The sequence below is a fragment of the Anser anser genome (genome assembly GCF_964211835.1).
Source record: "Anser anser genome assembly, contig: HAP1_SCAFFOLD_128, whole genome shotgun sequence".
NCBI classification, from domain to species: Eukaryota; Metazoa; Chordata; class Aves; order Anseriformes; family Anatidae; genus Anser; species Anser anser.
In genome coordinates this window covers 35,384-48,120 of record NW_028153933.1, presented here as the reverse complement: position 1 = coordinate 48,120, position 12,737 = coordinate 35,384, and the positions used below count along the sequence as shown (strand labels likewise).

Sequence of the window (12,737 nt, the reverse complement as noted above, 5' to 3'; positions counted from 1 at the left end):
AAATCCTAGCCTTCTCGTCCATCTCCCACTTAGGCTGAATCGCCATCATCCTAGTTTACAGCCCCAAATTGGCCTTACTTACCTTCTACCTATACTAGGATGGCCTCTAGCAGGATTTACTCACTGATTCCCACTACTCACTGGGTTTACCCTACTCCAAACATGAGCAAAAGCCCACTTCGGGGTAATATTTACAGGAGTAAACCTAACGTTCTTCCCCCAGCACTTCCTAGGCCTAGCAGGAATACCCCGACGATACTCGGACTATCCCGACGCCTACACACTATGAAACACCATTTCCTCCATCGGCTCCCTAATCTCAATAGTAGCCGTAATCATACTAATATTCATCATCTGAGAAGCCTTTCCGGCCAAACGAAAAGTCCTACAACCAGAACTAACTACCACAAACGTTGAATGAATCCACGGCTGCCCTCCCCCATACCATACTTTCGAGGAACCGGCCTTCGTCCAAGTACAAGAAAGGAAGGAATCGAACCCTCACATGCTGGTTTCAAGCCAACTGCATTAACCGCTCATGCTTCTTTCTTATGAGACGTTAGTAAACCAATTACATAGCCTTGTCAAGACTAAATCACAGGTAAAAATCCTGTACATCTCATGTGGCCAACCACTCCCAACTAGGATTCCAAGACGCCTCATCACCCATCATAGAAGAACTCGTTGAATTCCACGACCACGCCCTAATCGTTGCCCTAGCTATCTGCAGCCTAGTTCTCTACCTTTTAGCCCACATACTAACAGAAAAACTCTCGTCCAATGCTGTAGACGCCCAAGAAGTAGAGCTGATCTGGACAATCCTACCTGCTATCGTCCTGGTACTCCTCGCCCTCCCATCCCTACAAATCCTCTACATAATGGACAAAATCGATGAACCAGACCTCACCCTAAAAGCCATCGGCCACCAATGATACTGAAGCTACGAATACACAGACTTCAAAGACCTATCATTCGACTCCTACATAGTGCCCACCCCAGACTTACCCAACGGCCACTTCCGACTGCTAGAAGTTGACCACCGCGTAGTTATCCCAATAGAATCCCCCATCCGCGTGATCATTACTGCAGGAGACGTACTCCACTCCTGAGCAGTCCCAACGCTCGGAGTTAAAACAGACGCAATCCCAGGCCGACTAAACCAAACTTCATTCATTACCACCCGGCCTGGGATTTTTTACGGACAATGCTCAGAAATTTGCGGGGCTAATCACAGCTACATACCCATTGTAGTAGAATCAACCCCACTCCCACATTTCGAGGCCTGATCGTCCCTTCTATCATCATCCTAATCATTAAGAAGCTATGCAACAGCACTAGCCTTTTAAGCTAGCCAAAGAGGGACTTCCCCCTCCTTAATGATATGCCACAGCTTAACCCCGCACCATGATTTTCAATCATAATTATAACTTGATTAACCCTAGCACTCCTCATCCAACCAAAACTACTAGCCTTCACCACAACCAACCCCCCATCAAATAAGACCTCCCTCACTACCAAACCCACACCATGATCCTGACCATGAACCTAAGCTTCTTTGACCAATTTTCCAGCCCCAATCTATTCGGCATCCCCTTAATCCTACTATCCCTACTCTTCCCAGCCCTACTATTCCCGTCCCCAAACAACCGATGAATCAACAACCGCCTTTCTACTATCCAAACATGACTCCTTCACCTAATCACAAAACAACTAATAGTCCCACTCAACAAAAATGGCCACAAATGAGCCATAATATTTACATCCCTAATAATCATACTTCTTACAATCAACCTTCTAGGCCTCCTTCCATATACATTCACCCCAACCACCCAACTATCTATGAACATAGCCCTAGCCTTCCCACTATGGCTCGCCACACTACTAACAGGCCTACGAAACCAACCATCAGCCTCTTTAGCCCACCTATTACCCGAAGGTACCCCTACACCCCTAATCCCCGCACTAATCCTGATCGAAACAACCAGCCTACTAATCCGCCCCCTAGCCCTCGGAGTCCGCCTTACAGCCAACCTTACAGCAGGACACTTACTCATCCAACTCATCTCTACAGCCTCCATTGCATTAATACCCACCCTTCCTGCAGTATCCATCCTAACAATAATCATCCTACTACTCCTAACCATCCTAGAAGTAGCAGTAGCCATAATCCAGGCCTACGTCTTCGTGCTCCTTCTAAGCCTATACTTACAAGAAAACATCTAATGGCACACCAAGCACACTCATACCACATAGTTGACCCAAGCCCTTGACCAATCTTCGGGGCAGCCGCCGCCCTACTCACAACCTCAGGATTAATCATGTGATTCCACTACAACTCATCCATACTACTAACCCTAGGCCTCATCTCAATACTCCTAGTAATACTCCAATGATGACGAGACATTGTACGAGAAAGCACCTTCCAAGGCCATCACACTCCCACAGTCCAAAAAGGCCTACGATACGGCATAATCCTTTTCATCACATCCGAAGCATTCTTCTTCTTAGGGTTCTTCTGAGCGTTCTTCCACTCGAGCCTGGCCCCAACCCCAGAACTAGGAGGCCAATGACCCCCAACAGGAATTAAACCACTCAACCCGATAGAAGTCCCCCTACTAAACACAGCCATCCTACTAGCCTCAGGCGTTACCGTAACGTGAGCCCATCACAGCATCACAGAAGGAAACCGAAAACACGCCATCCACGCCCTAACCCTAACGATCCTCCTGGGATTCTACTTCACAGCCCTACAAGCAATAGAATACCACGAAGCCCCATTCTCAATCGCCGATAGCGTCTACGGATCTACCTTCTTCGTTGCCACTGGATTCCACGGACTCCACGTAATCATCGGATCCTCCTTCCTGACCGTCTGCCTCTTCCGACTGATCAAGTTCCACTTTACATCAGACCACCACTTCGGATTCGAGGCAGCAGCCTGATACTGACACTTCGTAGACGTCATCTGACTATTCCTCTACATAACCATCTACTGATGAGGATCTTGCTCTTCTAGTATATTAATTACAATTGACTTCCAATCTCTAGAATCTGGTATAAACCCAGAGGAGAGCAATGAACGCACTCATGTTCATATTCGCCCTATCATCAATCCTAAGCGCCGCCCTAACCGCATTAAACTTCTGACTCGCCCAAATAAACCCCGACTCAGAGAAACTCTCACCGTACGAATGTGGATTCGACCCACTTGGATCTGCTCGATTACCATTCTCAGTCCGATTCTTCCTCAGTAGCCATCCTGTTCGTCCTATTCGACCTAGAAATCGCCCTCCTACTCCCCCTGCCATGAGCCGTCCAACTCCAATCCCCCCTAATGACCCTCACCTGAACTGTAGTGATCCTCCTTCTCCTAACACTCGGACTGGCCTACGAGTGAATTCAAGGGGGCCTAGAATGAGCAGAATAACAGAAAGTTAGTCTAACCAAAAAGATAGCTGGTTTCGACCCAGCAGATTACAGCCAACCCTGTAACTTTCTTATGTCGCCCCTACATTTAAGCTTCTACTCAGCCTTCATTTTCAGCGGACTAGGACTAGCCTTCCACCGAACCCACCTAGTATCCGCCCTACTATGCCTTGAAAGCATAATATTATCGATATTCGTAGGCCTATCAATATGATCCATCGAAAACCAAGTCTCCTCATTCACCATGGTACCAATTCTCATGCTAACCTTCTCAGCGTGTGAGGCGGGCACAGGCCTGGCCATCCTAGTAGCCTCCACCCGCACACATGGCTCCGACCATCTACACAACCTAAACCTCCTGCAATGCTAAAAATCATCCTACACACAATCATACTTCTTCCAACAGCCCTGCTGTCTCCACCAAAATTTCTATGGACTAACACCACCTTATACAGCCTCCTAATCGCTGCCCTAAGCCTACAGTGATTAATCCCAACCTACTACCCCTACAAATTTTTATCCAACTGAACAGGAATTGACCAAATCTCATCCCCCCTCCTAGTACTATCCTGCTGACTACTCCCACTCATAATCATAGCAAGCCAAAACCACCTGCAACAAGAACCCCTACAACGCAAACGAATCTTTATCTCAACCTTAGTCGCAGTCCAGCCATTCATCCTACTAGCCTTTTCCACCACAGAACTAGCACTATTTTACATCTCATTTGAAGCAACCCTCATTCCCACCCTAATCTTAATCACCCGATGGGGGAACCAACCAGAACGCCTAAGCGCTGGCATCTACCTGCTATTCTACACGCCAGTAAGCTCTCTACCCCTGCTAATCACAATCATACACCTATACGTGAAAATTGGCACCCTGCACCTGCCAACCCTACAACTAACCCACCCAACCCTATCCACCTCATGGACAGGAATACTATCAGGTCTAGCACTGCTCATAGCATTCATAGTAAAAGCCCCACTATACGGCCTACACCTCTGACTGCCAAAAGCCCACGTAGAAGCACCCATCGCAGGCTCAATACTCCTCGCCGCCCTACTACTAAAGCTAGGAGGATACGGAATTATACGAGTCACTCTATTTATGGGCCCACTGTCCAACCTCCTGCACTACCCCTTCCTAACCCTGGCCCTATGAGGCGCCCTAATGACTAGCTCAATCTGCCTACGACAGACAGACCTAAAATCACTAATCGCTTATTCATCCGTTAGCCACATAGGCCTAGTTATCGCCGCAGGAATAATCCAAACCCACTGATCATTCTCAGGGGCAATGATCCTAATAATTTCCCATGGACTAACTTCCTCCATACTATTCTGCCTAGCCAACACAAACTATGAACGTACGCACAGCCGAATTCTACTACTCACACGAGGCCTACAACCTCTCCTACCACTCATAGCTACCTGATGATTGCTGGCCAATCTAACAAACATAGCCTTACCCCCAACAACAAACCTCATAGCAGAGCTAACCATTATAATCACCTTATTCAACTGATCTGCCTTCACGATCATCCTAACAGGAATCGCAACCCTACTAACCGCCTCCTACACCTTATTCATACTACTAATGACCCAACGAGGCTCAATCCCCTCCCACATCACATCTATGCAAAACTCAACCACGCGAGAACACCTGCTCATAACACTCCACATTATCCCAATATTCCTCCTAATCCTCAAACCCGAACTGATCTCCGGAATCCCCTCATGCAAGTATAGTTTAAACCAAACATTAGACTGTGATTCTAAGAATAGAAGTTCAAACCTTCTTACCTGCCGAGGGGAGGGTTTAACCAACAAGAGCTGCTAACTCTTACATCTGAGCCTAAAACCTCAGCCCCCTTACTTTTAAAGGATAACAGCAATCCACTGGTCTTAGGAACCACCCATCTTGGTGCAAATCCAAGTAAAAGGAGTGAACCCCACACTACTAATCAACTCCCTCACACTACTCACGCTGACAATCCTCCTAACCCCAATCATCCTGCCATTTCTATTTAAAAACTTTAAAAACACCCCACAAGCCACCACCCGCGCTGTTAAAACCGCATTCCTAATTAGCCTAGCCCCTACAACCGCATTCATCTACTCGGGAGTAGAATCTGTCACCTGCCACTGGGAGTGAAAATTCATTATAAACTTTAAAATCCCCCTGAGCCTAAAAATAGACCAATACTCAATAACATTTCTTCCAATCGCCCTATTTGTAACATGATCAATCCTACAATTCGCCATATGATACATGGCCTCAGAGCCATACGTAACAAAATTTTTCACCTACCTACTGACATTCCTAGTCGCCATACTCCTCCTAACAACCGCAAACAACATATTCCTCCTATTCGTAGGCTGGGAAGGAGTACGAATCATGTCCTTCCTTCTCATCGGCTGATGACAAGGCCGAGCAGATGCCAACACCGCCGCCCTACAAGCCGTAATCTACAACCGAATCGGAGACGTCGGACTGATCCTGAGCATAGCATGACTAGCTTCAACATTCAACACCTGAGAGATCCAACAAGCCGTACACCCCCACCAAACCCCAATCCTCCCCCTCATAGGATTAATCCTCGCAGCCGCAGGAAAATCCGCCCAATTTGGACTCCACCCATGACTGCCCGCAGCAATAGAAGGCCCCACCCCAGTATCAGCCCTACTGCACTCCAGTACCATAGTAGTAGCCGGAATCTTCCTGCTCATCCGCATGCACCCCCTGCTAGCCACCAACCAGACAGCCCTAACTGCCTGCCTATGCCTAGGTGCTCTATCAACCCTATTCGCTGCCACATGCGCCCTAACCCAAAATGACATCAAAAAAATCATTGCTTTCTCAACATCCAGCCAACTAGGACTAATAATAGTCACTATCGGACTAAACCTCCCACAACTAGCCTTCCTACACATCTCAACCCATGCCTTCTTTAAAGCCATACTATTCCTATGCTCAGGGTCTATCATCCACAACCTAAACGGAGAACAAGATATCCGAAAGATAGGAGGCCTACAGAAAATACTCCCAGTCACTACTTCCTGCCTAACCATCGGAAACCTGGCGCTGATAGGAACCCCATTCCTAGCCGGATTCTACTCAAAAGACCTCATCATCGAAAGCTTAAACACATCATACCTAAATACTTGAGCCCTACTCCTAACCCTTATAGCCACAGCATTCACCGCAACCTACAGCATCCGCATAACCATCCTAGTCCAAGCTGGACAAACCCGAATCCCCCCAATAGTATCAATAAACGAAAACAACCCACTAATCACCGCCCCCCTAACCCGACTCGCCCTAGGCAGCATTACAGCAGGAATAATCATTACCTCTTTCATCACACCAACCAAAACCCCCCCAATAACCATACCCCTTATCACCAAAACCGCTGCCATCCTCATAACAATCCTAGGAATCATCCTAGCCCTAGAACTATCGAACATAACACACACCCTCACTCACCCCAAACCAAACCCCCTCATAAACTTCTCCTCTGCATTAGGGTACTTCAACCCCCTAGTACACCGATTCTTCTCCAAAAACCTACTAGAAAAGGGACAAAACATTGCCCTACACTTGATCGACCTCTCCTGACTCAAAAAAATAGGGCCAGAGGGCCTTGCTGAACTACAAGTAGCCGCAAGCAAAGCCGCAACCTCAATACACACAGGGCTAATTAAGGCCTACCTAGGATCCTTCGCCCTCTCCATCCTGGTAATAATCCTAATAACACACAGACTCACTAATGGCCCCTAACATCCGCAAATCCCATCCCCTACTAAAAATAATCAACAACTCCCTAATCGACCTACCCGCCCCCTCCAACATCTCTGCCTGATGAAACTTCGGCTCCCTTCTAGCCATCTGCTTAGCCACACAAATCCTAACAGGCCTGCTACTAGCCATACACTACACCGCAGACACTTCACTCGCCTTCTCCTCAGTAGCTCACACATGCCGAGACGTCCAGTACGGATGGCTCATCCGCAACCTCCACGCCAACGGTGCTTCGCTCTTCTTTATCTGCATCTACTTACACATCGGACGAGGCCTCTACTACGGCTCCTACCTATACAAAGAAACCTGAAACACAGGAGTAATCCTCCTACTCACCCTAATAGCAACTGCCTTCGTAGGGTATGTCCTACCATGAGGACAAATGTCATTCTGAGGGGCCACCGTAATCACCAACCTATTCTCAGCCATCCCGTACATTGGGCAAACTCTAGTAGAATGAGCCTGAGGAGGATTCTCAGTAGACAATCCAACCTTAACCCGATTCTTCGCCATCCACTTCCTACTGCCCTTCCTAATTGCAGGAATCACCCTAGTCCACCTAACCTTCCTACACGAATCAGGCTCAAATAACCCACTAGGAATCGTATCAGACTGCGACAAAATCCCATTCCACCCATACTTCTCCATTAAAGACAGCTTAGGGCTTACCCTAATAATCACCCCTCTAATAGCACTAGCCCTATTTTCACCGAACCTCCTGGTTCTTGGAATCCTAGTTGGGAGTGGTTGGCCACATGAGATGTACAGGATTTTTACCTGTGATTTAGTCTTGACAAGGCTATGTAATTGGTTTACTAACGTCTCATAAGAAAGAAGCATGAGCGGTTAATGCAGTTGGCTTGAAACCCATCCCCAGTGGTGCCAGTGCACTCTCTGCACTCACTGCACTGCATCCCCAGTGGTGCCAGTGCAATCTCTGGACTCACTGCAGAGCATCCCCAGTGGTGCCAGTGCACTCTGTGGACTCACTGTAGTGCATCCCCAGTGGTGCCAGTGCACTCTCTGGACTCACTGCACTGCATCCCCAGTGGTGCCAGTGCAATCTCTGGACTCACTGCAGTGCATCCCCAGTGGTGCCAGTGCACTCTCTGGACTCACTGCACTGCAGCCCCAGTGGTGCCAGTGCACTCTCTGGACTCACTGCAGTGCATCCCCAGTGGTGCCAGTGCACTCTCTGGACTCACTGCAGTGCATCCCCAGTGGTGCCAGTGCACTCTCTGGACTCACTGCACTGCATCCCCAGTGGTGCCAGTGCGCTCTCTGGAATCACAGCACTGCATCCCCAGTGGTGCCAGTGCAATCTCTGGACTCACTGCACTGCATCCCCAGTGGTGCCAGTGCACTCTCTGGACTCACTGAAGTGCATCCCCATTGGTGCCATTGCACTCTCTGCACTCACTGCACTGCATCCCCAGTGGTGCCAGTGCACTCACTGGACTGACTGCACTGCATACCCAGTGGTGCCAGTGCGCTCTCCGGAGTCACAGCACTGCATCCCCAGTGGTGCCAGTGCACTCACTGGACACACTGTACTGCATCACAGGTGGTGCCAGTGCACTCTCTTCACTCACTGCACAGCATCCCCAGTGGTGCCAGTGCATTCACTGGACTCACTGCACTGCATCCCCAGTGGTGCCAGTGCACTCTCTGGACTCACTGCACTGCATCCCCAGTGGTGCCAGTGCACTCTCTGGACTCACTGCACTGCATCCCCAGTGGTGCCAGTGCACTCTCTGGACTCACTGCAGTGCATCCCCAGTGGTGCCAGAGCACTCGCTGGACTCACTGCACTGCATCCCCAGTGGTGCCAGTGCACTCTCTGGACTCACAGCACCGCATCCCCAGTGGTGTCAGTACACTCTCTGGACTCACTGAAGTGCATCCCCAGTGGTGCCAGTGCACTCTCTGGACTCACTAAACTGCATCACCAGTGGTGCCAGTGCACTCTCTGGACTCACTGCACTGCATCCCCAGTGGTGCCAGTGCAATCTCTGGACTCACTGTAGTGCATCCCCAGTGGTGCCAGTGCACTCTCTGGACTCACTGCACTGCATCCCCAGTGGTGCCAGTGCACTCTCTGGACTCACTGCAGTGCATCCCCAGTGGTGCCAGTGCACTCTCTGGACTCACTGCACTGCATCCCCAGTGGTGCCAGTGCACTCTCTGCACTCACTGAACTGCATTCCCAGTGGTGCCAGTGAAGTCTCTGGACTCACTGCACTGCATCCCCAGTGGTGCCAGTGCACTCTCTGGACTCACTGCACTGCATCCCCACTGCTGCCAGTGCACTCTCTGGACTCACTGCACTGCATCCCCAGTGGTGCCAGTGCACTCTCTGGACTCACTGCACTGCATCCCCAGTGGTGCCAGTGCACTCTCTCGAGTCACTGCACTACATCCCCAGTGGTGCCAGTGCACTCTCTGGACTCACTGTACTGCATCATCGGTGGTGCCAGTGCACTCTCTGGACTCACTTCACTGCAGGCCCAGTGGTGCCAGTGCACTCTCTGGACTCACTGCACTGCAGGCCCAGTGGTACCAGTGCACTCACTGGACTCACTGTACTGCATCACCAGTGGTGCCAGTGCACTCTCTGGACTCACTGCACTGCATCCCCAGTGGTTCCAGTGCATTCACTGGATTCACTGTACTGCATCTCCCGTGGTGCCAGTGCACTCTCTGGACTCACTGCACTGCATCCCCAGTGGTGCCAGTGAGCTCTCTGGACTCACTGCTCTGCATCCCCAGTGGTGCCAGTGTACTCACAGGATTCACTGCACTGCATCCCCAGTGGTGCTAGTGCACTCTCTGGACTCACTGCAGTGCATCCCCAGTGGTGCCAGTGCACTCTCTGGACTCACTGAAGTGCATCCCCAGTGGTGCCAGTACACTCACTGGACTCACTGCGCTGCATCCCCAGTGGTGCCAGTGCACTCTCTGGACTCACTGCACTGCATCCCCAGTGGTGCCAGTGCACTCTCTGGACTCACTGTAGTGCATCCCCAGTGGTGCCAGTGCACTCTCTGGACTCACTGCAGTGCATCCCCAGTGGTGCCAGTGCACTCTCTGGACTCACTGCAGTGCATCCCCAGTGGTGCCAGTGCACTCTCTGGACTCACTGCACTGCAGCCCCAGTGGTGCCAGTGCACTCTCTGGACTCACTGCACTGCATCCCCAGTGGTGCCAGTGCACTCTCTGGACTCACTGCAGTGCATCCCCAGTGGTGCCAGTGCACTCTCTGGACTCACTGCACTGCATCCCCAGTGGTGCCAGTGCGCTCTCTGGAATCACAGCACTGCATCCCCAGTGGTGCCAGTGCAATCTCTGGACTCACTGCACTGCATCCCCAGTGGTGCCAGTGCACTCTCTGGACTCACTGAAGTGCATCCCCATTGGTGCCATTGCACTCTCTGCACTCACTGCACTGCATCCCCAGTGGTGCCAGTGCACTCACTGGACTGACTGCACTGCATACCCAGTGGTGCCAGTGCGCTCTCCGGAGTCACAGCACTGCATCCCCAGTGGTGCCAGTGCACTCACTGGACACACTGTACTGCATCACAGGTGGTGCCAGTGCACTCTCTGCACTCACTGCACAGCATCCCCAGTGGTGCCAGTGCATTCACTGGACTCACTGGACTGCATCACCAGTGGTGCCAGTGCACTCTCTGGACTCACTGCACTGCATCCCCAGTGGTGCCAGTGCACTCTCTGGACTCACTGCACTGCATCCCCAGTGGTGCCAGTGCAGTCTCTGGACTCACTGCAGTGCATCCCCAGTGGTGCCAGAGCACTCTCTGGACTCACTGCACTGCATCCCCAGTGGTGCCAGTGCACTCTCTGGACTCACTGCACCGCATCCCCAGTGGTGTCAGTACACTCTCTGGACTCACTGAAGTGCATCCACAGTGGTGCCAGTGCACTCTCTGGACTCACTAAACTGCATCACCAGTGGTGCCAGTGCAATCTCTGGACTCACTGCACTGCATCACCAGTGGTGCCAGTGCAATCTCTGGACTCACTGTAGTGCATCCCCAGTGGTGCCAGTGCACTCTCTGGACTCACTGCACTGCATCCCCAGTGGTGCCAGTGCACTCTCTGGACTCACTGCAGTGCATCCCCAGTGGTGCCAGTGCACTCTCTGGACTCACTGCACTGCATCCCCAGTGGTGCCAGTGCACTCTCTGGACTCACTGAACTGCATTCCCAGTGGTGCCAGTGAAGTCTCTGGACTCACTGCACTGCATCCCCAGTGGTGCCAGTGCACTCTCTGGACTCACTGCACTGCATCCCCACTGCTGCCAGTGCACTCTCTGGACTCACTGCACTGCATCCCCAGTGGTGCCAGTGCACTCTCTGGACTCACTGCACTGCATCCCCAGTGGTGCCAGTGCACTCTCTCGAGTCACTGCACTACATCCCCAGTGGTGCCAGTGCACTCTCTGGACTCACTGTACTGCATCATCGGTGGTGCCAGTGCACTCTCTGGACTCACTTCACTGCATCCCCAGTGGTGCCAGTGCACTCTCTGGACTCACTGCACTGCAGGCCCAGTGGTGCCAGTGCACTCACTGGACTCACTGTACTGCATCACCAGTGGTGCCAGTGCACTCTCTGGACTCACTGCACTGCATCCCCAGTGGTTCCAGTGCATTCACTGGACTCACTGTACTGCATCTCCCGTGGTGCCAGTGCACTCTCTGGACTCACTGCACTGCATCCCCAGTGGTGCCAGTGAGCTCTCTGGACTCACTGCTCTGCATCCCCAGTGGTGCCAGTGTACTCACAGGATTCACTGCACTGCATCCCCAGTGGTGCTAGTGCACTCTCTGGACTCACTGCAGTGCATCCCCAGTGGTGCCAGTGCACTCTCTGGACTCACTGAAGTGCATCCCCAGTGGTGCCAGTACACTCACTGGACTCACTGCACTGCATCCCCAGTGGTGCCAGTGCACTCTCTGGACTCACTGCACTGCATCCCCAGTGGTGCCAGTGCACTCTCTGGACTCACTGTAGTGCATCCCCAGTGGTGCCAGTGCACTCTCTGGACTCACTGCAGTGCATCCCCAGTGGTGCCAGTGCACTCTCTGGACTCACTGCACTGCATCGCCAGTGGTGCCAGTGCCCTCTCTGGACTCACTGCACTGCATCCACAGTGGTGCCAGTGAAGTCTTTGGACTCACTGCACTGCATCCCCATTTTTGCCAGTGCACTCTGTGGAGTCACTCAAGTGCATCCCCAGTGGTGCCAGTGCACTGTCTGGACTCACTGCAGTGCATCCCCAGTGGTGTCAGTGCACTCTCTGGACTCACTGTACTGCACCCCCAGTGGTGCCAGTGCACTCACTGGACTGACTGCACTGCATCCCCAGTGGTGCCAGTGCGCTCTCTGGAGTCACAGCACTGCATCCCCAGTGGTGCCAGTGCACTCACTGGACTCACTGCACTGCATCCCCAGTGGTGCCAGTGCACTCTCTCGAGTCACTG

At 51.6% G+C, this 12,737-nt stretch overlaps 1 long non-coding RNA gene across 1 annotated transcript in view; it reads left to right on the top strand.

Annotated features, from left to right (window-relative positions):
- The window catches only part of LOC310891109, a 31,383-nt gene extending 24,184 nt beyond the window's left edge, over positions 1-7,199 (top strand). The window contains exon 2 of the long non-coding RNA XR_014577427.1: positions 7,098-7,199. This is a non-coding gene — a long non-coding RNA (uncharacterized lncRNA). The remainder of the gene's footprint in view (positions 1-7,097) is intronic.
- The last annotated feature ends 5,538 nt before the right edge of the window (positions 7,200-12,737 follow it).